Source organism: Cuculus canorus, chromosome Z (genome assembly GCF_017976375.1).
Source record: "Cuculus canorus isolate bCucCan1 chromosome Z, bCucCan1.pri, whole genome shotgun sequence".
Taxonomy (NCBI): Eukaryota; Metazoa; Chordata; class Aves; order Cuculiformes; family Cuculidae; genus Cuculus; species Cuculus canorus.
The window spans coordinates 49,083,350-49,110,723 of NC_071441.1; positions in this window are offsets into that span (position 1 = coordinate 49,083,350).

Genomic DNA, 27,374 nt, shown 5'->3' on the forward strand with positions numbered 1-27,374 from the left:
TCTAATTATCTCAGATGATAGACTTTCCTTCAAGATCATGGTGAAAGTTAAAACATGGAAAATAAGTTAATACTATCAATTGCTATTTGGTTGTTTGGGTTTTTGTTTGTTTTGTTTTGTTGTTTTTTTTTTTTAATTTAGACAGCAAATCATGCACATCTTATGCATTTGGTTACTCACTTCAGTATAAAGAATATGCAGTACTTAATTTCTCCAATTCATCTGAAACCACAACAGTCACAAACATTAACTTAAAACAACATTCAGGGCTATAAATTTTTGTTTTAGCTATCATAAGAACTGTAAGCAGCAGCTCAAAATTAGTGAATATAGTCATTAAAAAAATACTAGTTAATATGTTAGGTAGAGCAGAGATCTGTTGTATGAGCGAATATAGTATACAACAGAAAGTGTATGATAATGGGCCATATGCAGTGCCAGTTAGATAGCCTTTCATAACGGACAACTGTACCAAATACAAGAGACAATAAACCGCTGATAGCTGCCATTATTTTCATAAATATCGATGGCTTGGTGGTATTAGCCTTTACTTTAGATTAATGACTATACCACAAAAAGCTATAATCAAGAGAATGTCACTTCCACAAAAAATTCATTGCAGACATCACCTGAAGAGATTTCACAAAGGTCTAATGAATTTTGTAGTCTTAAGAAAAAATTAAAATCATAAATGCTAAGGAAAAGACTTGAAGCCGTAAAGCTCAGGACATTGCTGGCTCTTGGAATAACATAAATCTCAGGCCTCTAGAACATTTCTAAAGTTTGTGTTACCACTGTATTTTAACCATAAACAGATACATCAATCTAAATCCAATTGTTAGCATTCTGTAAGTATTCCTAGATATTGAAGCCTTGATAGTCAATTTCTGTACCACTCTTTATTCATATAGAAATGACTGACTAATGTTTCTATGGATCATGATAGCAGTGCTCCATGTAAATAGATGTGTTTCCAATCAATACTGTAAAGCAAGATTACTTATGCATTAGAACATCCTGTACAAAGAGTGCTGTAAATGAAGAACAAATATACAACATGCATAAAACTCCTTTTTTTTTTTTTGTATGTATAGAGTTACTAGCTATCGTACCACAAAAGTATTAAGGAGGAGCTTAATAATGAGTCATTGAATCATAGAATCATAGAATCATAGAATCATAGAATGGTTTGTGTTGGAAGGGACCATAAAGATCACCAAGTTCCAACCCTCCTGCCATGGGCAGGGACACCTCCCACTAAACCAGGCTGCTCAAGGCCCCATCCAGCCTAGCCTTGAACACTTCCAAGGAGGGGGCAACTTCTCTGGGCAACCTGTTCCATTGTTTCACGATCCTCATCGTGAAGAATTTCTTCTTATTTCTCATCTAACTCTTCCCTCCTCCACTTTAAAGCAATTTCCCTCATCCTATCAGTACGTGGTCCTGCAAAATGTTCCTCCCCAGCTTTCTTGTATGCCTTTTTCAGCTACTGGAAGGCCACTATAAGATCTCCTCAGAGCCTTCTATTCTCCAGGCTGAACAACGCCAACCCTCTCAGCCTGTCCTCATAGCAGAGATGCTTCAGCTCTCTCATCATCTATGTACTCCTCCTCCTATCAAGTCCATATCCATTAGTGACCATCCGGTCCAGTATTGCACACCCTCAGGTAGGGGTATCTATTACCTGGTTTAAGAAATTATCTTCAATGCACTCCAGGAGTCTCCTGGATTGCCTACAGCTTGCTGTGTGTGTTTATATAGAGGCACTTCAGCTGCGCTGTTGGCTGCATCACCTTCTTTATGGAATACCCCTTATTTCCCTTAAGGTGCTCCTTAAGGATCTATGGAACTACTACCTCAGGAGCCTCCCACTCATCTCTGCGGATGGAGGGCCCATAGCAGCACCCCATCGCGCCAGCCACTGTGTGTCCTCCTGCAGCTTATCAGAGACTAGCCTGATACTATACCCCTCCCCTTCACATCTAATTTAAAGCCCTGTCAACGAGCCCTGCAAGCTCCTGAGCAAAGATCATCCTTCCACTTTGAGGAGGTGGCTCCCATCTGATACCTGTAAACCTGGTGCTGTGTACGTCATCCCATTGTCAAAACCTTAAGTTATTAGGGTGACATCAGACAGGGAGCCATGTATTAATAGACTGGACCCTTCTGATCCCATCAATGTCACTGCCTGCAACTAGAAGGACGGAGGAAAAAATCACCTGGACTCCAGATTCCCTCATTTGCTACCTCAAGGCCCTAAAACCTCTTTAAATCACCCTTGGGCTATGTACTGCAGCTTCACCATGTCCCACAGGGACCAGCTATAATGGGCAATGGTCTGAGATCTTTAACAGAATGGGGAGTTTCCTAGCAATATCCCTTACCCCAGGCTTCTGGGAGGCAGCAAACTTACTTCCACTCACTACTTCCCTCTAAGCCCCTGCCTACATCCTGAGGGTGGGAGGATTCTGAATCTCTTTGATTAGGGACTTTTTCAGGTGTCTGTCTCTGTTCTTGTTTCAGAGAACTCAGGGTGTGGTTCTACCAGTCAACAGGTCTATTTTTTCAGGACTTTATTGATTTCTTTTTCATGCCTATGAGAGATTTTATTTACTTATTTTCCTCACGTTTTCACAAGAATAAAATTTAAATAGATCTGTATTAGCACAGGTGAATCGTATGATAGAATATCTCTAAAATCTACAAAATATGCATAAAGGGAACACATAAATAATAGTTTACCAGCTTACAAAGAGATTACAAGAAAATCAAACTATTTAAAAAAACCAAGAATTGTTAAGAAACTTACTGAGATAGACTGATTTTCATCTATAGCAACTCATGGAGTGCTACTTTTTGGGTTCCTGATCAAAACAGGATCAATAACGTATCCATGGTCTAACCATTGTTGAAAAGTGTTTGCACAGCATTAACATCTTCTCTGTTTCTCACACTGCTGGGGGTGAACAAGATGCTGAGAGGGGATGCAGCGAGGACAGCTGTCCCAAACTAACCCAAGGGAAATCCCATAGCATATGGTGTCATGCTCAGCAGTAAAAACTGGGTAAAGAAGGAGGAAGAGGGGACACACAAAGTTACGTTATTCGTCTTCTCAGGTAACCGTTATGTGTGATGAAGATATGCTTTCCTGGAAATCGCTAAATACCAGCTAGCCAAGGGTTTTACCTATTAAACTGCCTTTATCTCAAGTGACAAGTTTTCACACTTTTATATTTGCTGTTCTCCCACCCCACTAGGGAGAAGGGAGCAGCCAGCTCAGGCTAAACTGCAACAGGCACTGGAGACAAGCAGTGCCACTGAGCGCACTGCTGGACAGATTTGGCAAAGCAGTTAGACGCTCAGCTTCTGTTTAGAGTATTGGGTTCACAGTAAAACGGTGACTGAACAAACTGGCATAGGCACAGACTCAAAATAGCTGGAATCCTATGTTGCCGAATCTGTTGATTCACAAACTGGATATCTCATGTAGCACTAAAATCCAGAATTTCTTCACTGTTGAAAGGATACATCTTTCATTTTTATTGTACAAAAGAAACCTATTATTTCTTAAGAAAGTTTGCTGTAACAACAAGGATTAACTTGAGTTAGCTGGTGGAAGACTACCTAGGACATATAATGATAGCTATATTCTGTACAGTTATTTGGGAAGATATGCATATATATAGTTATTGCCTGTAAGCAAATTCTGCCTTGGAAAGCCTGGATATGTTGCAAGGACAAGAAAGTGCCAGGACCTAATCTGAGATCTTGTTACAGTGCTATTCATAGGTGATAACCAAAACCAGAATCAAAGTTTACGCACAGAAGATATCTAGAAAAGGGCAAAAAAAATCCAGATAAGAATTTTACAAGTTCAATCACTTCTACTTGCAGCATGAGATGAAAAGAAATAGTAAGTAAATCACGATCTCATACATTTTTAACTGAGGAGCACTGTAGAGTGCAAACAGCAAAAAGCTATCAGTAATGTAACTCCGTTTCTTATATTACCAAATAAACCTACCTGAAATCCGTTGATACTACGTATCAGAATGGAAAGAAAACCTATGACTAATTAAAAACAAAATTTCCAACTGACAGAACATAAGAAAGCTTGAAATGCTTGTCTTCAGAGCTAATCGCTTCTCTGAACATATTACTTGAATAATCCATTGAAAAAAAACTTAAATGTTGGGTTTTATGGAGAGCTTCTCAAATGAATAAATTTTCCCACTTCCATTTTCTAGTTTGGAGAGGATTTTGTACTTCAAAACTTAACAAAAATTAGGAGAATTGATTATAATGAAGGAATACAAATTTATAACTCCAGAAAATGTATTTGGTTTGATATTGGTCACACATCTGCCTTGTGCTATAACTTCTCAGGCCCCTGCTGGCAATATCAGCATATTGAAACATTGAAGAATATTTAATTAACTATAATTTTTATAAATAAATGCTCAACGGAGCTCTGGAAAACGATATTCTTAGCATAACGTTGGCTGTTGTGCTGTATGTGCTCTAAAAGCAGGATGTAGGTGATAAAAGACTTAACTAAGCTTTGGTGGCTTGGATTTCAAAGAGGATTCTCAAAAATTCTATTAGTAAACTTTAATATTATAACTGCAACCAAAAAACTTAATAATAAGCCAGATCAGGAATAAAGATAATACACTACTAATATTAATTGAGAAAGGAAATGCTACATTATAGTCAAAATAACTGGTAACTCATGCAGATATATCTCATTTGGGGCTGACAAACTCAGAAACAAATGCCCACTGGTTTCATCTAGCACATGCCACCACACAAAAACCCTTTCAGCCTCTCTGGGATTTCTGACAGGAGTTGCCTTGTGGGGCCCTAAGGCAGAAGGTAAGCTGCCTCTGGGATCATATTGAAGATACCACCTGCCACAAATCACCTCCACAAATCACCTGCAGTGTTTTCTGTTCTTCAGGGAAGGACAAAAAACACTTCTCTGCAATGAGCAGGACGGAAAAGGCTCACACCACCCCACAGTCAGAAAATGCCTGTCTCCTGCAGCACTTTTTCACTGACATGACAAGTGTCTGGTGAAGAAGGAAGCATGAGCGGTCTTGATGGGGAAACATAGCCCCCCCCGCCTTGCAGAGACTGTTAGGAAGAAGACCCCTGAGGCATACATGTCTGTACTTCCACCAGTTCACCTCCAATGGCTGCTTGAGGGAATAAATGTAGATTTTATAACAACAACCTAGAAGGACGTGTCTTAGAAGGACGCGTTTAAGAAGGACTTGTTAGAAATAGCTGCAGAGTAGACAGCATCTGTGGGGCTTCTGCATCCCTACACGCTTCTCCTCCCATCTGGGCAGCTCTGCCACTTGACCAAGCTACTCCTGGACCTGTTTCAGGGCTGCCTACAATGCAATACCAGGAGCACCTTTACTCCCTTGTATTCCCAGTAGAAGGGCACAAGGGTTACCGCAAACCTCACAGATCAGGCACACATGGTCACTCAGGGGAATAACCCAGTCTGTTATCACCCCCTGGATGCACTGAAGGGAACGCACTGGATTGAATGCCCTGTACAGTTTCAGGGCAGTTCCTTTGTACTGCATTTTCTTTCTGTCTGATCCAGTAAGTCCGAATCAGTGTATAAAGTCACGTCACACCTAGCTCCTACACTGCAGGATTCCATGACTAAAATTGGCAAAAACAGAGAGGTCCTTGGGCTTGAATTGCACTTTTAAATGCATCAACTTGGTTCAAAAACCAGGGGTTGTAACATGAACTCTTTTCAGATACCACAGTGCAGGAATTTGCATCAGTCTATACATATATGCAGATCTCAGGGTATGTATGACTAGAACTGAACTTTCAGGACACTTACGATGTTAATTCTGAGCACCAGTCTAGTAGCTCTCACAGCTTACAAAAACCTGTGCTCTTTGAAATTGTTATTTTTTTTTTCCACAGGTCACTGAGGAAGGAATAAATACAGGCATTAGAACTGGGCTAAGATATGGTTGAACTGGTTATACTTACCTCTTAATAACTTGCAACCCTTTTTCAGACATTACTTATTGCTTGAATATAAACGTGTCATATATAACCTCTGGAAGAGTGTACAGTACTGTGGTTTAGATATTTCTTTGTATTGCAAGAGCTTCATGCAGTAACTTGTTAGATGCCAAGAAAATCTAAGTATTTCTGATAGAAATCTGCATACTTGCCCTACACCATCTCACCAGTCATACCTTCTATTTTATGACAGTGTTTGATGTAAAAGTTCTACTGAATACATTCAGTGTAATCTATATAAAAACAAAACAAAACAAAACCATGTTTATCACTTAAGAGGTGGCACAGACATTCCAGAAGGAAAGATCAGCCCACTGACATGAGCTAAAGACTTTACTCACAGAGTATCATGTGGTGGGGTGTCATGTGTTCTGCTAATGGTCAACTGTTTGTAAATATCCATGAAAAAAAAGTAGTCTTATCTAATAAAAAATAGTAAAACTTTCTGAAAAAAACATTTGTCAACACTAAGTGCCTCCATCTTATAAAATGAATGTTCCCAAGTTACAAACAGTCACTCAGAGTATGATAAACAGAACTAAAACTGCTGTATTTAGTATTATATTGCTACCTTAGGAGAATACTGGAAGGGCAAAGTGGACACCTATTATAGTAGCTGTGTCACTGTAATAAAAAATACTCTAAAGAGGAAAAATAACTAGCCGTACTTTTAGGGGAATATCTGCAAAATTCAACCAGAAGGTCTGCCCAATTTCTGTTTCCCTACAGTCTTATGTTGTAGAAAATGTCCAACAATTTATATAGAGTCTCAGGTAGAAATCACTCTATTAACTGAGCCTACAACTATAGTATCTGGCTACAGCATCTGCAGAGATCCACATACAAGCAAGTAATGTGATGTATGGAAGAGCAATTAACTGAAAAATGCCTTATTCAAAATCATACATGACTCACCCTCTGTTTCTGCTTTCTAGTTCTGTAGCTAAGTACAAAAGTATGGTATCACTTACCCAAGTGAAATAGATGGATAATAAAAGTAATTCTGTAGTGATAAATCATTGACATTTATATCATGACATTTTATAATTCTGTTGCATTGTTACAGCTGTAAATCATATTTTGCAAATGAAATAAGTGTCCCTTAACAGCTTGACCTTTTTCTACATGTGTGATATAAAAACAAGCAGTGGATACTGTATAACGTGTCTCTCTTATCTCAAACATGCACAGTTTGAAAGCCTCAAGTCTCTTTAGGTCTTTTTACTTCAAAGCATGAAAATATTTTCAGGGTTTAAAGTGATGCAGAAAGTGACTGCTATGCAAAACATTTTCCATTGTAATCTTTTATTTCCAAGTCACTGGAAATGTTCACTTTTTCAAAGACATTTTCCATATTCCATTTGTGCTTAAAGGTGAACACTTCAGAAAAAGCTGAATATAAAACAGTCCACATTCTCAAAGGAAAGATCTGGTCTTTGTTTTTATTTTGAATCTTTTATTCCTGTCTCCTGAACTACATGCATTAAGCTACCACATTACACAATGACACCTATGCTTTTCAAGAATACAGTAAAACAAGTAGCTCTATGTTTTTGCTTTAAAAATAAAAACGAAGCAATTAATGCAATTTGATATGTTGGACTTTCACAACTAATAATAATCATCTATTATTTGTAATAAAACTTGTCTTTAAAAGAGAGAAGGATGGCGCATGCTCATTCCAAACTTGGTCTGCCTGTTTTACAAAGTTGTTCTTGGCTGCCTGTTCAGTGGTTAAGGGATCAGGAGCAAAAGTAGTGTTCTCCTGTGTCCTTGCAGTTGCAGAAAATGATCTTGCAAGAAATATAGCAGCAAAGACACAAGGGTTCTTCATGTGTTAGAAATCACAGAGGCATCTGAAAAGAGTCATACGGGAATTAGGGTTTCCTCCCCCCAAAAAGGTGGCAGGATCAATTATTATTAGTGACCTGCCATATCACTTTCACACATACAGGTCTATGGGGCCAGATAGGATGCACCCAAGTGTACTGAAGGAGCTGATAGAAGTGCTCACCAGCCACTTTCCATAATTTATCAGCAGTCCTGGCTAACCAGGAAGATCCGAATGGGCCTGAAGTTAGCAAATGTGGCATCCATCTACAGGAAGGGCTGGGAGGAGGATCCAGGGAACTACAGTCATATCAGCCTGACTTTGATCCCAGAGAAGGTTACGGAGCAGATCATCTTGAGTGTTATTATATGGCACATGCAGGACAACCAGATGATCAGGCTCAATCAGCATTGGTTTATGAAAGGCAGATCCTGCTTGAAGTGATCACTTTTTATGACAAAATGGACTGCTAGTGGATCAGGGAAAGGCTGCTATTTACCTAGGTACTAGTAAAACCTTTGACACTGCCTCCCACGGCATTCTCTTGGGAAAAAATGGCTGCTCATGGCTTGGACAGGTGTGCTCTTTACTAGTTAAAAAACTAGCTGGATGGCCAGACCCAAAGAGTTGTGATGAATGGAGTAAAATTCAGTTGGTGGCTGGTCACAAGCAGTGTTCTCCAGGGCTTAGTATTGCAGTCAGTTCTATTTAATATCTTTATCAATGATCTGGATGGGAAGATTGAGTGCACTCTCAGATTGTTTGCAGACAACACCAAGTTGTGCAGAAGTGCTGATCTTCTTGAGTGTAGGAAGGTTCTACAGAGGGATCTGGATGGGTTGAATCAATGGGCTTAAGTCAATTGTATGAGATTCAATAATACTATGTGCCAAGGATTGTTAGTATATTTCAGGGCATAGCTCAAACAGCTGGCTCACTGGCTTCATTTTAAGTGACTTCCACTCAACACTAGCCATATCTGCCTCTGTTAGCAGCTGCAAGGCAGACTTACTTAGTCTTAAACTAGCAACTTGGTGTCTACCTTCATGGTGGACCAGATTCCTCAGGAAATTGCTGATGGTTTTTGCTCTGCAATAAACAATTTACTGGCAGTAGGAGCCCTCTTCCTCTGTTTACTTGAATTTTAGTGCTTTTAATCTGCAAGCAAACACATTTGGCTTTGACTTGTCTCAATGTCTTCTAGGGTCTCAGAGCACTTTGTAAACACTGAGAAGAGTGATCTATCATTTTAATGTTTGCACAGTATACGAATGACACTATTGGATTTAACTAAGAGTTGAATTTAGGTGCACCGAAAACATAAGTGTTAAAACCCAGTACGTTGTATCTGAACTAACCATAGATAAACAGAGATACCTAGAGCTAGAGACTAGTGCTAGAGACTAGTTTCAAAAAACACAGTGATCAACTGGTTCTGGGAAAAGAATTCAGATACATCAAATTTCAGAAGATTCTGATTACTAGAGGGCAGCCTACTCCTTCATTCACTTCATATTACTCAGTTTAGCTGTTTTTTGGATCTTTGCCTGTATTTATTCATAATTTCTATTTGCTGGTCATTTGACTGTACTTGCTTCTTGTCTGTCTATTTTATTTCAGAAAGAGGTTTTTTTCATATATATCTTTGAATGAGGCTGATCGTTTATCTGTGGGCATACAAAAAGGACAGAAAACTTCACTACTATTTATAAAGCTTCTCTGACTTTTTTTTTTTAATTTTTTTCTTGAAGGGGAGAAATAAATCTCTGAAGTATTGCCCTCTAGAAAACTTTATAGTTTTACTACACATGTCATAATTTCATTAAATTGTTGCTATAACAAAATAGAAAATTATTCATTAGTGTAACTGTCGAATTATTTACAAAAAGTAAACCAGTTTTCCACATTTTTGTAGTAAAAGAGTTAATTTTGTATCTGAAATCTATGACTGCGACCCAGAATTATGTTTATCTTAAAACTATATTGCAGGACTTCTGCCCACGCACACGAAGCTGGATACTTCAGTTAAGATCTCTGCTGTGCAGGTTCCAATTCTGCGACATAAAACTAAAAGTTTGGTGAGGTAATAGGAGTATAATAGTTGACATTTTTGACATTAATCAGCAAAAAGAAATTCTATTTCTTTTGATTTTACCGTGGATTTCATTTACATATACTTAGGAAGCAGCCCTCTTTATTTTCAGCATCTAGAAACAGTTTCTTCCTGTCATGGTTTTCTTCTTTATTTGTCTGGGGTTTTCTCCTGCTTCAGAGTTCTTTAAAGGAGAGCAGAAATCACACATGACTCTACATGATCAGATGTTTAAGAGTTAAGTGGTAGTTTTTCCCATTCTAGATCTTAATCTTACATAGCTGTGTAGTTCTGACACTTGGGAGCAAAACTTAGTTCTGATCAATTGGAAGTTGTTCAGTTAGGTCCCAAAACACATTTCTCCAAGGAAAACATGATTCAAGAAAAAGATGGATGCTGAACAACTGTTTAGCTGAGCCTGGCACTTTACTTTTTAAATATTAATTATACTTTGGGCTTCTTCTTATTTACATACTTAAGTGCTTGCTTGGAACATAAATGATACTATATTGTCTCAAGGAAGCCATGCAGCAGCTTTGTTATACAAAATTCCTTGCAGCTTGTAATTTTTGGCAACTAATATTACGAATTCTTGTCACAGGGGGTCTGCGGAAGGCACTTCCAGGTTGCTACTCATCTCCATAAAATCCAGGAATATGTCAGAAGTAGCGGGCCCACCAAGAGGATCATTTCTGGGAGGAAAAGAAGTGGCAAATGTTAAAATTACCATATTTATGGATACAGTAGAAAATGAAAGTCTGAGTGAGCTCAGTTTATAGTGCATGCTACAGATATTTTAAAACTTTCTGGACAGCTTAATATAACATAGACACTGTAACTGCTACTCTCAGAGATGTTTCATTAGTAAAAATCTTGAAGTTTAATACAGTTTTGTTTACAACTACTACTGTCTATGGTTAGTGATCTTAGATGGTGGAAGGAGTCACTTTCCAGGAACAAAAACTTTCTCTATTATTTGTAAATTCCTATTATTGGCTTTTGGTTTTGTGACCAGATATGGTGCTCACTCTCCTTTTCGCGGTCTCCTCTAAGGCTAAAACAGGAAGTTGAAAAGTTTTTTCCAAAAATTTGTTTTAACTTTCCTATTCCAGAGTAAGCAGTTTGTACATATCATATATGGATATATGTTAGCCAACAACTAAGCACCATGCAGCCAATAACTCCCTCCCCACACTTAGCAGGACAGAGTAGAGAATAAGAAGAGCAAAAGAAAGAAAACTCATGGATGAAGATTAATATATCTTAATATGCAAAGGAAAGAGGAAAAAGAAAGGGAAAAAAACAAAAACCCAAACCCCTAAACTAAGTGACAAAACAGTCATGACTTGCAAACTCCCACAAACACACTAATGCTGAACCAGCCTCCAAGCAACACCCACCTACCCTGAGATCCCCCTCCCCTCCTTGATGAGCATGATGTCACATACTATTAAGTATTCTTTTGATTAATTTGGGTCAATTTTCCCAGCTGTATCCCCTCTCAAATCTTTGCTTAACCCCTGCCTACTTGTTGGAGGATCAGAGTGAGTGCCTTGATGGTATGTAAGCGTTGCTAGGCAATGGCTAGAATGTTGTGGTGTCACCAACGTTATTTTGCTCACAAATTCAAAGCGCACAGCACCCTACAAGCTAGTAGGAAGAAAATAAGTCCATCCCAGACAGACCCTTGTGAACAACAAGACACCCACAAATTGCTCTCTGACTCTATCCCGAGCTAGGGAGACTGTCACAGTAGTGTAGATATTTTGTGTGAAGGAGCATCAACAACACTACAAAGCTATGGCCATATGGTTTCAGGGCCACAGCAATGATATGATATGATTGTCTTCCACCAGGTTCTGAGGATATAAATACTAGCTTCTGTAAGAGGTCAGACCGGGTCAGAAGTGTTTCTGTATTTCTAATTTTATTTTTGTGATTAATGACAAGACTTATTAGTCCTACAAACATATGGTTTTACTATTGAAGTCTCAAGCTCTGATATTATCTTTGCTGGCAATCGAAAATAAATACAGCTATTGGTGAGTGAGAAGACATAGCAGTAACCTGAGGCGAATGGACACATGGCAGTAGAACAAATTGGTTTCACTGGCATTTTGCTTTTGCAAATAACATAATTACACTCGTGACAAAATTGTCCCTAAAAATTGGCACAATACGTTATTATACTTCCTCTCCACTGATTCCTTTGGAAATTTTGGAAGGGGAATAGTGGAGTACATGCTTATAGCTCAACAAGCTTGGACTTTATAAGTCAAAGTATCATAGAAACTTGTCAATGAAAATAGCTAAGTGAATGGACTATAGAAAAGGCTTGGGAGATAATGTGATTTTATTTCTGTACAAAACTGTTGTAGAGTAGATGGACATGATTAAAGGTTTTCAGATCTTGTCAGAAATTCAATTTTAAAGCTTTGAAAAAATAACAGAACAGAATTTTGAAAGTTTGTTCTGTGTCTGACATGACTGCATCAAAGCACTATATGGTAGAGAATTTTAACCACTATAAAACACCTGAAGTATGTTTTCTTCTTCTTTACTGACTGAGGTTTGGTCAGCTTTACAAAAAGTGCTAAAAACATACATTTCCATGTACGTTACTGTATCTGCTTACTTCAGTGTTACCTGTCCGAAGAATTTCTTTGTGGGGGATTTCCAAACCACATCAAATAAAATAAAGGTTTCCTATTGCAAAGCAGCCTTTGTGCTTGTGTTGTTAATATCCAGCCTTCATCAAATAATCGTGTACTATCTCTAGATACTGTACACACTTGTCAGTGAATATTTTCTACGTCTAAATATTAGGTACAAGAAAAATAGCTATTACTGATGCAGTATAAAAACTGTTGTGCCATCCAGTTCTCCTTCCCCTGCTAAATTAAATTGCACTGAATATCTGCTGTTAGTTATAAAATGCATAAATGCCTCTGGGTGGGCTCTTAATTTTCTTATGGCAAATGATCTTTGAAAAACAAAACTAAAACAAAAGGCATTGTCACTACTTATTTTTTTTTCTTAAAAAAATAATATTATTTTACCACTACAAAGCAGTGAGCCAGGTATGCAACACCATTTTTTTCCCAAAGAAAGACACTTTAAGTTCCGTTTAACACCTTCAGATTCCCTCCAGTCTCATGATATTTCTACTATGTGGGGCATTTTCTGAAAAGAAATATCCTTCAAGATAAAAGATTTCTGCCATAGGAACAATAGTCCCAAGATTTACATATGCATCTGACTCTAAATTAACACCTTCTGATACTGAACCTCAATGCCTTACACTGGAGGACTCAATATCCAGAATATGAACATCTATATTTTGTGTGTTTTTAATTATCAGTCAGACACAATAAGCCGAGGATGATTTACAGATCTGAGATTATTATTTTTTAATGTAATATTTCAAACTTTTTTTCATTGAAATTATGGAATTGACAGCAGCAATAAATTTTTAGTAAACTGTTTGTTCAAATTTTGTCCAGATTAAACAAATACTAAAGGAGAAGAAACGAGGTGACTATATATGTATAATAACTTCTAGAAAGTAGTTGTTGACAGATCATTTAGATGTAAGATAGATATGTAGCTTTTAATATATAAAGTAATACTTCTTACTCCATGTTGTATATAAATCACCAGATTAAAGATTTACAGGATGGTATTGATGAAAGAGTTCTTGCTCAATCGTTTTGTCTTTAGTGTTGATGGAAAATAACATGTGTCTTCCATGACCACAAGTTAATATTGATCCATGAGCCTCCTCCCATCTCCCCTTTCTAGTAAGTGTCCTGAGATTGAAGACATAAATATAGATTATACATTACATGCGTGAAAGTTTAATACTGTACACATACACCTCTTCCACAACCAAATTTCCTATGGCGCTCTTGCCTGGTGGGTAAAACTTCAAACTATGCAAGTTCTCTGCACCTTGTTCATACCTGTCCATGTAACTTGGTCAGCTACAATTGAAAGACATAATATAATATGAAAATTCCAATTAAACTATCCCAGTATATTTCTTCCCACATTCCATCTGATTGAGATAGTGAGTTACTGATGACCCAATAAGCCCTGGCAACACAAACACACACTGGCAACAATAATGTGACCATAATGTGTTTTTTTTCCTTTCATCAGACATTGGTTAAACAGAACATAATTTAAGGATGTGATAATAATCTCAATCAAGCCTGAGAAGATTAGGGTAAGTACTATATTGAGCATCAAATGGCAAAATCCTGGGTACCTCCAATTCCAATAGAAATATGCTTGCGAATAAAAAACAGCAATGTGAATCCGGCTTGTAACAGGTTTTCCTGCTGGTGACAACATGACAAAAGTAACATTTTAATGGATAGGTGTTAAATGAGCATGCTGAGAACACTACAGCAACAGTGACAGAGATGTGGTCTGTACAGTTGTGCAAAAATGCACTTTACTCAGCCTTGGCAAATTTATGTCACAGATCTACACGTACATGAAGATAATTGCTGTGTATGCTGTAATGAAATAACAAGGTTTCTTTCGGTATGTAAAGTGATGGATTTTTTCCTCCTTCTTCATTTTTTCTGCCATTAAGCAGAAGAAAAATCATCTGCTTTTAATGGAGCGACAGTTCACTCTTCAGCTCAGGATAAAAGTTTAATTAAAAAATATTTTTCTTAACTCTTTTCCCCTTGTTTTTTTAAAGTTGTATGCTCTTCATTCATGAATGAATCATGTGTTTTGTAGCTGAAATTACAGAATGCTTACCTTGGAAAAGTCTTGGCATTTGGGGAGTAAATTGGTGGTAACCCAGAGTTTCTATAAGCGTAGTTAAGAAATTTCTCACCAGTTGAGTTTAAGATTGTTTAAGTGTTTCATTTGCAAATTAGTGACCATTCAAGAAAAGGCAATGAAAAGAATAATTTCCAACAATATCTGAAGAGATAACAAGGGGCTACTTTAAGTACAAATGAAAGTGCTTTCAAAGGAAACATAATGATAAATGTTTCTGTCTCTTCCTCACACCAGATTGCTTAGTGTCAAGAGCGCAGCTTAGAAGAAACACAATTTGGCAAAGTTCTCATCCTGCCTTCATGTAGGTTGAAAAAGTAGGATGATACAGTAAGTATTTTTCTTGTTTGGTTGTTAGACTGTTGACGTCTGAGAAGACATTGTAGATTTTTATTCAGATTTGTTCAGATGTTATCTAGTAATTGTATGTGTGAAGGAAATGTTCAGAAATGTGAGGTCATACCTATTGAAAACAAGAGAGGTTTCATTCAACAGTGGTCGACACTTTATAGAATTGAGAACACGTGAATCACCATTCTATTTAGAGAAAAAGACTGAGGATGTCCTATGTTTGGTGAGCAAGTATTGTTAAAAACTAAGCTAGACAGTATGTGAATTCTCTGTCTAAATGGCTATGCACTCAGTAACCATCAACTAACAATAGTGATTGCAGATGGCAGCTGGTGTCAGTATGCAGGTTAAAGTCTTCCCCCTTTCTCCAGTCTCAGTGTTAGTCAGATGCTGTCTTATTTATTTTAAACCTGGCAGAGGGAACTGTCTCATTTTTACTATTCTTGCAGAGTTTCATTGAATGAACAATACTGCAAGAAGAACCATGTTTAGCCACACCACCACTTCACTCTGCAGCCTTGTAAACTTCGTTTAAGACTTCGGTGAACTGAAGTGTGGAAGTGTACATCTACCTGTAGTTAGGAGGTGAAGAGTCACCACAAAGCTAGTTTTAGTCCAGCTATCATGGTCACTGTACCAATAATACCAATAATACCAACACTTAATACCAATCCAACTAAGTGTACAGTATATGTGATGTGGAGATATTTGTATAGTACAAGTCTTGCAGAGGAAAATATTTAAGGCTGCATCTTATTGTACCCTAGGAGCTTGGCTCCTGGGCCAAGCATATAGCTAAAAGCAGAACAGTTGTAAAGCTTGGAGCTACAAATATTTTTCTTCTCCCTTTAGTGACTGGTCAGTGTTTTGCAATGCACTCAATATGGATCAGCAGGATATCCTTTAATCCATGCTTCCTGTGGGATATTCAGTTCCTTAAATCACTTTTTTATCTTTTCACTTACTTGTTATTCTAGTAGAGTGACAGTTCCTATTACTTAGACTTCTTTCTGTCTTTTTAAAACCTGGTTTCAGGAAAACTGTGTGAGTAATGAAATAACAGAGTGACAGGAATAAGTCACAACTGGGAGCAGTGAGTCACAGAATGAATGATTGAACTGTTTTAAATATTATTTTTAAAATTTATTCAATTATTTTAATAGCCACAGATAGAGAGAATCACAGATCATACCACAGGAAATTTGCCACACAACTCCACAGGAAAGTGTTCCCAAGGGCTTCTTCTGCTTTCAATAAAAAGTGCAGTTAGAGGAGGAAAAGGTATTTTCTCTTCTTTTGTGACTGGTTATCTTCCAGGCAAGTATAATGAATGCCAGCTTAAAAAACTCTCCCGTTTGAAATTGTTACTGTGTTCTGCTTGAGCTCCTTTATTATTTGTGTTGTGTTATATTCCTGTTTCATCCCATGTGAAAGAAATGCTGTTGTCTAAGGATGACTGGCTAGAATGAGTACAGTTGCTATTCGTCCTTCTCTTCCTAGAGATTAACATGTGATAGATCCTATGTTATTCATTAGTCAGGCACAAAACTGAAGTCACACAGTACACAGTGATGATTTTGGAACACTTTATTAGTTTATCACCACCAATATACACTATTGTGAGCAGCCTGACAGGGACTATTTTATTTGCTGTCCACACCTAAATTCAAACTATAGCCTTCCATCAATTTTCTAAACATATTCTGATTCCGTCGATAAATTACTCCAATGAACTATAACAATAAGATCTTCCTCAATATTACTCTAATACTGTTGAAAAGGCTGTATCTTTTAGGTGACTTGATGTTCACAGAAGGTGAAAATCCAGTTAAGATGACAGAATATACAGAACAGTTCCCAAAACCTTGAACTTTTTGCCTTCCTTCTTTTCGTATTCTATAACAGTACATTTGTGGTTTTTCATCATTAAATATTAGTTTAAAATTACAGTAGGAAAATTCTATGTTTATACCCTCAATTTTAAAACTCTTTCACATTTTTCCTTTCTTACCCTCTCCTTAATGACTCATAATATTACAATTTCCACTTACATAGCATTTAAAGTTAATACATATCTACAAGAACAACGATAATGTAAAACTGCCCAAGGATGTGAAAAAAAAAAGTGTTTTAAGGAAATGAGACACTGAAACCACAAATCATTATATTATCTACACATTTCCTATGTTTCAAGAGGTTATCAACTTGTCTTTATTCCAATACCAATCATATCTCTCTATGATTCTGTTCTTTTAAGCTCACCAGTTGCTCACTAAAATTGTTTCCTATTTATAGCACACAAGATTTTATGCTAGACCTCTGCTACCCATTGTCGCTATTCCAGTTCAATGCGCTCATTACGCAGACAACTCACACAGCAAAATATGTAAAAATTAAATATATTCTTGTACATAGAAGATTGCTTATCTCTTTTGTGGTCTGATATAAGAATCTCCACAGAAACATGGCTATATTGCATTTGGATGAGAGCTAAGTCTACATAAAAAGGTCCTTTGGGCTTGGGTTTGTACATTGATTCTTCAATAGCTGATCTGTTTTTGCTGTAGATGTGCCTTTAGGAATCCAAAATCACTCCTCGCTTTTGAACATTTGGTTTCCACATCTAAACTCATAGTTTTATTCATGCAGTGTTTGTATTGTATTACAGTTTTGTTTTAGAAACAGAAATATAGTATGTTTAAATTGTGTTGTATTAGGCCTACAGATGGAAAACAAACAATGGACCCTCCTGTTGTTGAAACAGAGCATCAAGCTGGAGCACAGATACAGCCTTTTCTTTTGGGCCTCAAAAGCTTTTACAGAACTGTTCATCTTGACGGTTGGAGGACGCCTGGGATTAAGCGATCATGAGATGATAGGGTTTTCAGTTCTAGGTGGGATTAAGAAGGGGGTTAGCAAAGCAGTCACATTAAACTTCCAGAGGGCAGACTTTGGCCTGTTCAGAAGGTTGATTAGCAAAGTCCCGTGGGAAACAGTCCTTCAGGGCAAGGGAGCCCATGAGGGTTGGGCGCTCTTGAAAAATGAAATCCTAGCAGCTCAAGAGCAGGCCATCCCTGTGTTCCAGAAAAGGAGCCGGCGGGGGGAAAAGCCAGCTTGGTGGAGCAGGGTGATCTCAAGATGCGTCAATAAGAAAAAGAAGCTCTATGTGCTCTGGAGGAAAGGACAGGCATCTTGGGTGGACTACAGGGACGAAGTGAGATCGTGCAGGGAAAAAATCAGGAGGGCCAAGGCCCAACTAGAATTAAAACTCGCTAAGTCTGTGAAAGACAACAAAAAGTCTTTCTACAAGTACATTAACAGGAAAAGGAGGACGAGGGAGAATATCCAGTCTCTAGTGGATGCAGAAGGAATAACAGTGACAGGGGATAAGGACAAGGCTGAGGTACTTAATGCCTTCTTCGCCTCAGTCTTTAATAGCAAAGAAAGTTGTTCCTTCTGTTTACAAATCCAAGAGTTAGAGGGGCAGATTGAGGCTCCCGTGATCCAAGAGGAGGCGGTTAGAGACTTGCTTGCCCAGCTAGACGTCCACAAGTCTATGGGGCCGGATGGGATCCACCCAAGAGTATTGAAGGAACTGGCGGATGTCCTTTCCAAACCCCTATCCATCATCTTCCAGAAGTCCTGGCTGACTGGGGAAGTTCCACTAGACTGGAGGCTGGCTGATGTTGTGCCCATATACAAGAAGGGTTGCAGAGAGGATCCGGGGAACTACAGGCCTGTCAGTCTCACCTCAGTGCCAGGGAAAGTCATGGAACAGGTAATCTTGAGTGCTATCATGAAGCACACGCAAGAGAACCGGGTGATCAGGCCCAGTCAACATGGGTTTACAAAAGGCAGATCTTGCCAAACTAACCTGATCACCTTCTATGACAAAATCACTCGACTACTGGATGGGGGAAAGGCTGTGGATGTAGTCTTCTTGGACTTCAGTAAAGCCTTTGACACAGTTTCTCACAGCATTCTGCTTCAGAAACTGTCAGCCTCTGGCCTGGACAGGCGCACACTCTCCTGGGTTGAAAACTGGTTGGATGGCCGGGCCCAGAGAGTGGTGGTCAATGGAGTTAACTCCAGCTGGAGGCCAGTCACAAGTGGAGTTCCTCAGGGCTCAGTACTGGGTCCAGCTCTGTTCAATGTCTTTATCAATGACCTGGATGAAGGCATTGAGTGCACCCTCAGCAAGTTTGCAGATGACACTAAGCTGGGAGGAAGTGTCGACCTGCTGGAGGGTAGGGAGGCTCTGCAAAGGGATCTGAACAGGCTGGACTGCTGGGCCGAGACCAATGGGATGAGGTTTAACAAGACCAAATGCCGGGTCCTGCACTTGGGGCACAACAACCCTATGCAGCGCTACAGACTGGGGGAAGAATGGCTGGAGAGCTGCACAGAAGAGAAGGACCTGGGGGTGCTGGTTGACAGCCGACTGAACATGAGCCAGCAGTGTGCCCAGGTGGCCAAGAAGGCCAATGGCATCTTGGCTTGTATCAGAAATGGGGTCACCAGCAGGTCCAGGGAGGTTATTCTCCCTCTGTACTCGGCACTGGTGAGACCGCACCTCGAATACTGTGTTCAGTTCTGGGCCCCTCACCACAAGAAGGATGTTGAGGCTCTGGAGCGTGTCCAGAGAAGAGCAACAAAGCTGGTGAGGGGGCTGGAGAACAAGTCTTATGAGGAGCGGCTGAGAGAGCTGGGGTTGTTTAGCCTTGAGAAGAGGAGGCTGAGGGGAGACCTTATTACTCTCTACAACTACCTGAAAGGAGGTTGTGGAGAGGAGGGAGCTGGCCTCTTCTCCCAAGTGACAGGGGACAGGACAAGAGGGAATGGCCTGAAGCTCCGTCAGGGGAGGTTCAGGTTGGATATCAGAAAAAAATTCTTCACAGTAAGAGTCATTGGGCACTGGAACAGGCTGCCCAGGGAAGTGGTCGAGTCGACTTCCCTGGAGGTGTTTAAGGAACGGGTGGATGAAGTACTTAGGGACATGGTTTAGGGAGTGTTAGGAGTGGTTGGACTTGATGATCCAATGGGTCCTTTCCAACCTTGTGATTCTGTGATTCTGTGATTCTGTGAATGGCCAAACTTCAGAGAATATTGCATATACCCCTTATGTATGCCTTCTCTGCAATCTGACTCTAACCTGTCCCATGCAGAAGATGTGTGTCAGGGATGTAAAGGCTACTTTTAAGTTTTTTGTATTTAATAGACTAAAGTACAGATAACTATCCCTTCAAATATATTTTTTTGAAAACAAGTGTAGCTCAGCACTTGCCTAGATCTTTCAGTGACTTTTCCTGAGTGCTTTGTGGGGCTAGATTTCCTTTTGATTACTTTCTTTTTTCTTTTTTTTTTTTTCCAATTTTTTTTAAAACATGAAAGAAAAACATCTATGAAAGTATACTCTCAACAGAAATTAAGACCTAATAAGCAACTCATTACCAAATATTTTAGGGAATGAAACAGGTGAGACTCAGAAAGATAACCACCTCATCTTCTACCAATCTTAGAACCTGTGCATGAAACAGATATGTAGGAAATTTGATAACAGTCAATTACAGGTAATATAGCAGTTTGCGACTTTCTTTAAAAGTTAGTAATAACTTAATGAATTTTAAGTGGATATCTGTGCCAGATGCTTGTCCAGAGTACATTCTCTAGCGCTTATCTTTCTAAGGAAAAATTCACCATTGCCTCTCAGAATTGGGTACCCAGTTTTTATCGGCATTGATGAAAATGATACTACTCGGTTTCGCTCACTGGATCAGGTATATGTGAAGACACTGTACTTACTTAGGATAATTAAGCTCGAATAGCAACAGCTACTGAGTCAATTGTCACAAGTGGTAAAAGTTCCAGTCAGAATGAGAGCACGGACACCTTGAAGCTGGTTAGTTTTTCATTAGAAGTAGGTATTTCACAAAGATATTTCTTCACTCACTCAAAATGGATAGCATTTTCATTTGCTGTAGCTCACATGAGACTAAATAAAGGAATTTGTCCAGCTTCTCGTTCTGTGGCACAAAATAATGCCAGATTTTGCCTGCTTTTAAACATTTGCTCTTTCTGTAGTCATATTGAGCACCAGATAAACCTGCTAGTAAAAGGCAAGTACACTCACTATGGCTGAAATTTCTTTTAATTTTATGAAAATTCCTTGGCTTTTCAACAAAGCTTGACAACAGAACACTGTGTGTGAAATGATGCATGAAAACACTCTCTGCCCTGCCTGCCCTAGTTAAGTACAGTTAATGAACTGGAAAACTGATATTGATAAAACTGGCTCAGGTTATCTATGGGGCACATTAGATATAAGCCAGCCCGTGATTCATGTTTAACCTGATTAAAGTTAAATTACCCATGTTTCTCCTCTACTCACTGCACCCCAAATACTCAAATACCCAAATACTGGCCATAAAAGCATGGCATAGAAATCTCTCAGAATGAGTTAGGTGGAAAATGCAGGATTTCATGAAAAAAAGTTTAAAAATATTGGTGTAAACGGTCATGTAAGTTTAAGCAGTCTTAAATCAATGTCATGAAATGATATTTCATTGATAAAGCAATGTGATTCTCTTAGTTTTTAAAATCATATTGTTTTAAAAGAATTTATTTTAAAATATAGATCAGGCCAGTCAGCTTTACAGAGCATGCTTATACTTGCTTATTGCAAATATATTGTACATGGTCTTTAGTAGAGCTTTTGACAACATTTCTTACAGAATTCTGCTTGAGAAACTGGTGGCCACTGGCCTGGGTAGACACACCCTCTGCTGGGCTAAAACTGGCTGGATGGCTGAGCCCAAAGAGTGGTGGTTAATGGAGTCAAATCCAGTTGGAGGCTGGTCACATGTGGTGTTCTCCAGGGCTTAGCACTGGGTCCACTTCTGTTCAATATCATTATTAATGTTCTGGATGAAGGGATTGAGTAAGTTAGTGGATGATGCTTTGCTGGGAGGAAGGGTTGATCTGCTTGAGGGTAGGAAGGCTCTACAGAGAGACATGAACAGGTTGGATCAATGAGCTGAGACCAGCAGTACGAGGTTCAACAAAGCCAGGTGCCAAGTCCTGCATTTGGAACAAAAAAACCCTGTGCAGTGCTAGAGTCTTGGGGAAGAATGGCTGGAAAGCTGCCTGGCAGAGAAGGATCTGGAGGTATTGGTTGACAGCTAGCTGAATATGAGTCAGCAGTGTGCCCAGCAATGGCATCTTGGCCTATATCAGAAATACTGTGGCCAGCGGGACCAGGGAAGGGATTCTGCCCCTGTACTAGGCACTGGTGAGGCTGCACCTCAAATACAGTGTTCAGTTTGGGGCATCTCACTCCCAGAAAGATATTGAGGTGCTGGAGCATGTGCACAGAAGAGCAATGAAACTAGTGAAAGGGTTGGAGGACGAGTCTTACGAGGAGCGACTGAGGGAACTAGGGTTGTGTAGCCCGGAGAAGAGGAGGCTGAGGAGAGAACTTATCATTGTTTAGTGAAAAGAGGTTGTAGCAAAGTGGAAGCTAGTTTCTTTTCCCAAGTGACAGGCAACAGGTTGAGAGGAAATGGCCTTAAATTGCACCAGCACAGGTTCAGATTAGACATCGGGAAAGTTTCTTTACCAAAATGGGTTATGAGGCACTGGCAGAGTCTGCCCAAGGAGGTGGTTGAGTCATTATTCCTGGAAGTATTTAAAGTATTTATTAAGATGGGTAGATGAAGTGCTCGGGGATATGGTTTAGTAATGTACAGATATGGTTGGACTTGATGACCTCAAAGGTCTTTTCCAACCATGTGATTCTATGATTCATGAAGACATACTCTAGTATTGAGTCATATTTTTTTTCACTTAGAATTTGTATTCCCATTCCCATTCTAAGAATGGTAATTATATTACATGGCTTACTGTTTTTCTTCTTTTTGGTAAATGGCTTACTATAACAAAATAATTCAGAAAAATTTACAAAAACTGAAATATGCAACACAATGTGATATCCATGGACTTTTAGATATTAGCAATGAAGTCCAATGATGAGCAGTGAATTGTATTTTCATGTACAGTCTCTGTTCTGCAGTCTAAATCGTATTTTCCGAAAAATCCCACACATTGTGCAGGAACTCATTGAAGAAGTTCACAATATATTATTGGAAATAAGAGCTGAATAATTTATTTATGACTAATTCTATTTATCATAAGCAAGGCAAGGCTTAATTGCAGGAAATAACTACAATACACATTTTTATGAGTCTGAAGGTGAACTGCATTTATATTTAAAATTAATTTTTAGCAATGCCTCAATTAAAAATCACATTACTTTTGTAGTGGTAGAACACAAATGCTGAAGAAGCTAATAAAAACCTCTAAAAAATACCCTACTCAATACATAAAATAATTTTAAAAGCACTGAAAGAGAGTTTCCTACAAAAAAAAATGTAGGTATTTGAAAAGAAGTGGTTAATTGATATGATTGTATTCTAATCTTTAACGTTTGCTAGTAAACACAGAATAAAGTTCTAAAATTATATTGGAATGAACAAGACAAAGGAGTTTTCAGGGTGGAGCTACTCCTTCACTCACTCGAGGCAGTGTAATCCTGCTGCTACAAGAGGTGAGTTACCCTCCAAAACAAAGTCTCTCAATTCATCCCACAATGGTCTCTATGTTGCTTATTTATTGCTAGAATGAGCCATATTTCCACTCATACTTTGATCCCTTTAGAATGACAGTCAATCTTTCAGGTAATGAAAGGAAATGCAATATTCATGACTTTATATCCAAGCTGTTTACACGTAATATGTTCCTCCCCCTGTAGTCTGTTGGATCATTTAAAACTGTATTTCTTTTGGAAAAAAATTGGAACCATTATCATTCATAAGCTACCATGTTTGCCTCCATTGTTGCTAAACCTGTATCCATTTCTCTTGAATATTTTTCTTCATGTATTAATCATAATTTCATTTTGAAGGAGCAAACATATTTGCTCCTTATGCTTCAACATATGGGAAAGGGCAGTGAAGAACAGTAAATCATCTCAAGAGTGATTTAACCCAGTTGCTTTTAGCTTTCAATGGAGAATTTATTCAACTACTTACAATTTCTATATCTAAGAGTTACCTTGCAATTGAGACAGGGACCTGGAAAGCAACATCGGTTGAGCAGCAACAAATATATCTAGAAATATGCCGAATGAATCTAAAACAAACTATTTGAAAAAAGGGATAGAGAAAAGAGAAGCAGTCAAAGTATACTTTGGGGAGGTACCTTACAACAGCAAAAAACATAAATAAAAAACTAATACTGCTTATGCTAGTGAGAGGGAAGCAAAAATAGACAACGATGACAAGCAAAAGCAAACACCACATTTCTATCTAGTACTCTCCTTTTAATTATCTTGCACAGTAATTCTCTCTAGTGCAGCAAGTGGCACACAGCTGTTCCTGTTTAGCAGTATAAAAGGTGAACAAAGAAAAGAAGCTTTACCTTGCTTCAAGAAGAATCTACCCTGTCTCCAGGAAGAAGTCTGCCAGTCTAAATTTGAAAATTTTGAATATTTGTGTTTAGAGCACACAAAAGACTGGGAGAGAATAACAGATAATCCATGCACAAACATTTCTTGTCACACTGATATATCTGTTCTCTATGCATTTCTACATGAAAGGTAGAAGAGTCTTTAACAACAGCCTGTGACTTTCAAAGCAAAAGCTGAACCAGTGTGATATACACCTGGTTACTCTTGCTATGCCCAGGGCATGAAGCTGGAATGGTATCAAAATTTTTTTCTCACTTTAGTGACTGTTTGGCAGAAGTTTTCATGGCAAAAGAAGCAACAAATGGCAAAAATATCTGAACTAAAATTAAATCCAAGTTCCAAGAAAATGCAAGCCACATGTCTGCTTTTAATTTCAGGTCTCATCTATACAAACCCTAAAGATCTTCTAGAAATGGGTTGAGTGCTTTCTTTCCAGGAAATGGTTATGTTGGAAGAAAAGCAGAATCAGATGTTTCAAATAATTACACTGAAATGTAGTAAACATCTGAATTCTGAGTGGCTTTTAAACCTAACAGTCCAGAAAGCTCTCTCTTTCTAGTGTAATGTATTTAAATAGGAACAGGTTTACAGCGACTTTGACATTAAAGAAAAAAACAACTTGCTATTAACAGTGTCTGTGATCTGCCAGCTTTGCACTTATCCCAGCCGATTAGTCCTGATTTGTGCCAAAGCATGGGAGAAGCATTGCTTTAATTTATCTTACTAATGCTCCACGTTAAAGCTATTCATCACGTGTTCTATAGTTCATGTTCACATATGTAGGCCCTGACAAATTAGAAATTGTGCAGGCCATTTCTCAAGCCTATTCTTTAGCATAAGCCACAATTTTAGTTTCACTTGAAGGTAGTGGTTTCAACATTTCTGTTCAAAATCCCCAAGTCTCTTACTACTCTTGTAATTTGCAATTAGAAAAGAAATCTGAGAAAATCTACAAGTGACAAGAAATCTGCAAGTGACATTTACAATTATCTACAAAGAGCAATATTGCATAAGAAAAGAACATTATTAAAAAACTACAAAGAAACAAGAGACAAACACATTAAGACTGAAAGACATTTTCCAAATTGTTAAAAGAAAAGATGATGCAGTTAAAAATATATATTCTCAAAAGACCTCCACCATACAGACTTCAAATGCCTGACTGCCAAATTCTAGAGAACAGCCCAAGAAAAACATGCAGATAGGAATTCCTTACAAGCAAAATTCTCCTACAAGAGATCATGATGGATCCAGAAGTCACCGTTGTGCGTTACGCTGCATGTCAGAAACACAAAAAACCCTCAAATCAAATAGGATATGTTTTGAGCTATTTAACCCAATGTAGGTCCACTAGTTTCAATATACCTGTATCAATTTTTACTACTTAAAAACTGGTGTTACATAAATGCAAAACTCCAAATTAGAATACAAGTAATGGTAACTCCTGCTTAGGGTATCTTATGGTCATATTTTCCCTTTTATGCCTTTTTAAGTAAACATGGATTTCCTTCTCCCCCTACAAATAAACAAATTAACTCAGCCTACTGAGTCAGCATCATACAGGAAATAGGAACAGGAACAGGAAATACTTAACCCAGGAAAGTCTGGATTGCAGAGACAAATCTTGACTGGAAAGCTCAAGAGAGTTCTCTTAGAAGGACATATCATGCTGTGGTCCTTCCTGTTCCAGTGCCTTCATGGTGAGATGGTCTGTTGCATTTTTCCAGTGAAGAATAAGCGAGAGTGACTGTCAAAACTACAAGCCTCAATCCACTGAAGAAGAATCCAGTCATATATGGATTTACACTAATTGCCGATCCCATTCTTTTCCTCTTTTTTTGCAGCTGCATTTTTTTAACAGTCGTTATGTTAGCCAGCTTGACAGATTAACATGAAAATCTCTGGACCTGAAAAACACATCTACTTTTGAGTTAAAGATTATTTCTTACATGCAAGGATTATAATAAAGTTGTCTACTTTGGGGACAGCTTTTACACTGTGCATTTCACATGATTTCCTCCCCATTCATGTTCAAAATTCCTTCCCTCAGAAACAGAAGTCATTTACTCTGCATAGAGACAGTAGCAATCTATAGCATAGAGAGGCAACTATCAAGGGATTATAATGCCATTGATATTCCTTACACGTATTGCAGCTGCTCTAGGCTAAGCTTTCTTTCAGAGAAAAAAATCAGGAGGATAAAAGGAAATTTATTCACAGGTTTTCTACCCTCCCCAAATACCCACAGATGTTCAAATTGTTTAGTCAGAGCCGTACTTCTTGAGAAGAAAAATATTTTGATTTTAACCCTGAAAAGAAAAGAAAAAAGATATTCAGGTGATAAGGCACAATACCCCAAAGGCAAGCTGCAGCCTACTGAAAGGGGAAATTCAGACTGAAACTAGTGTCAGATGTGTTGTAATTCAAGGCTATATCAAGAATTTGGCTTTTTTAAATTGACTAATGAAATTATTAATAAAGTGACCTTTTCTTTCCTTCTCTTCCCTCCTTGAGAACTTACAAGGCGAATTCCTGATGAAGACATCTAGGCAGCTTCTAATGTAATAAAAACATGTAACACAAAGCCAGTGAATACATCCTTTTCTCCCTAATGCATGTCATGAAATTGAAGTAAAAGGATTTAAAACTCTAGCATTGCAGACAATGTGATTAGAAAGCCATTAGTATCCATATAGAGTATTAGAGCACTGGGC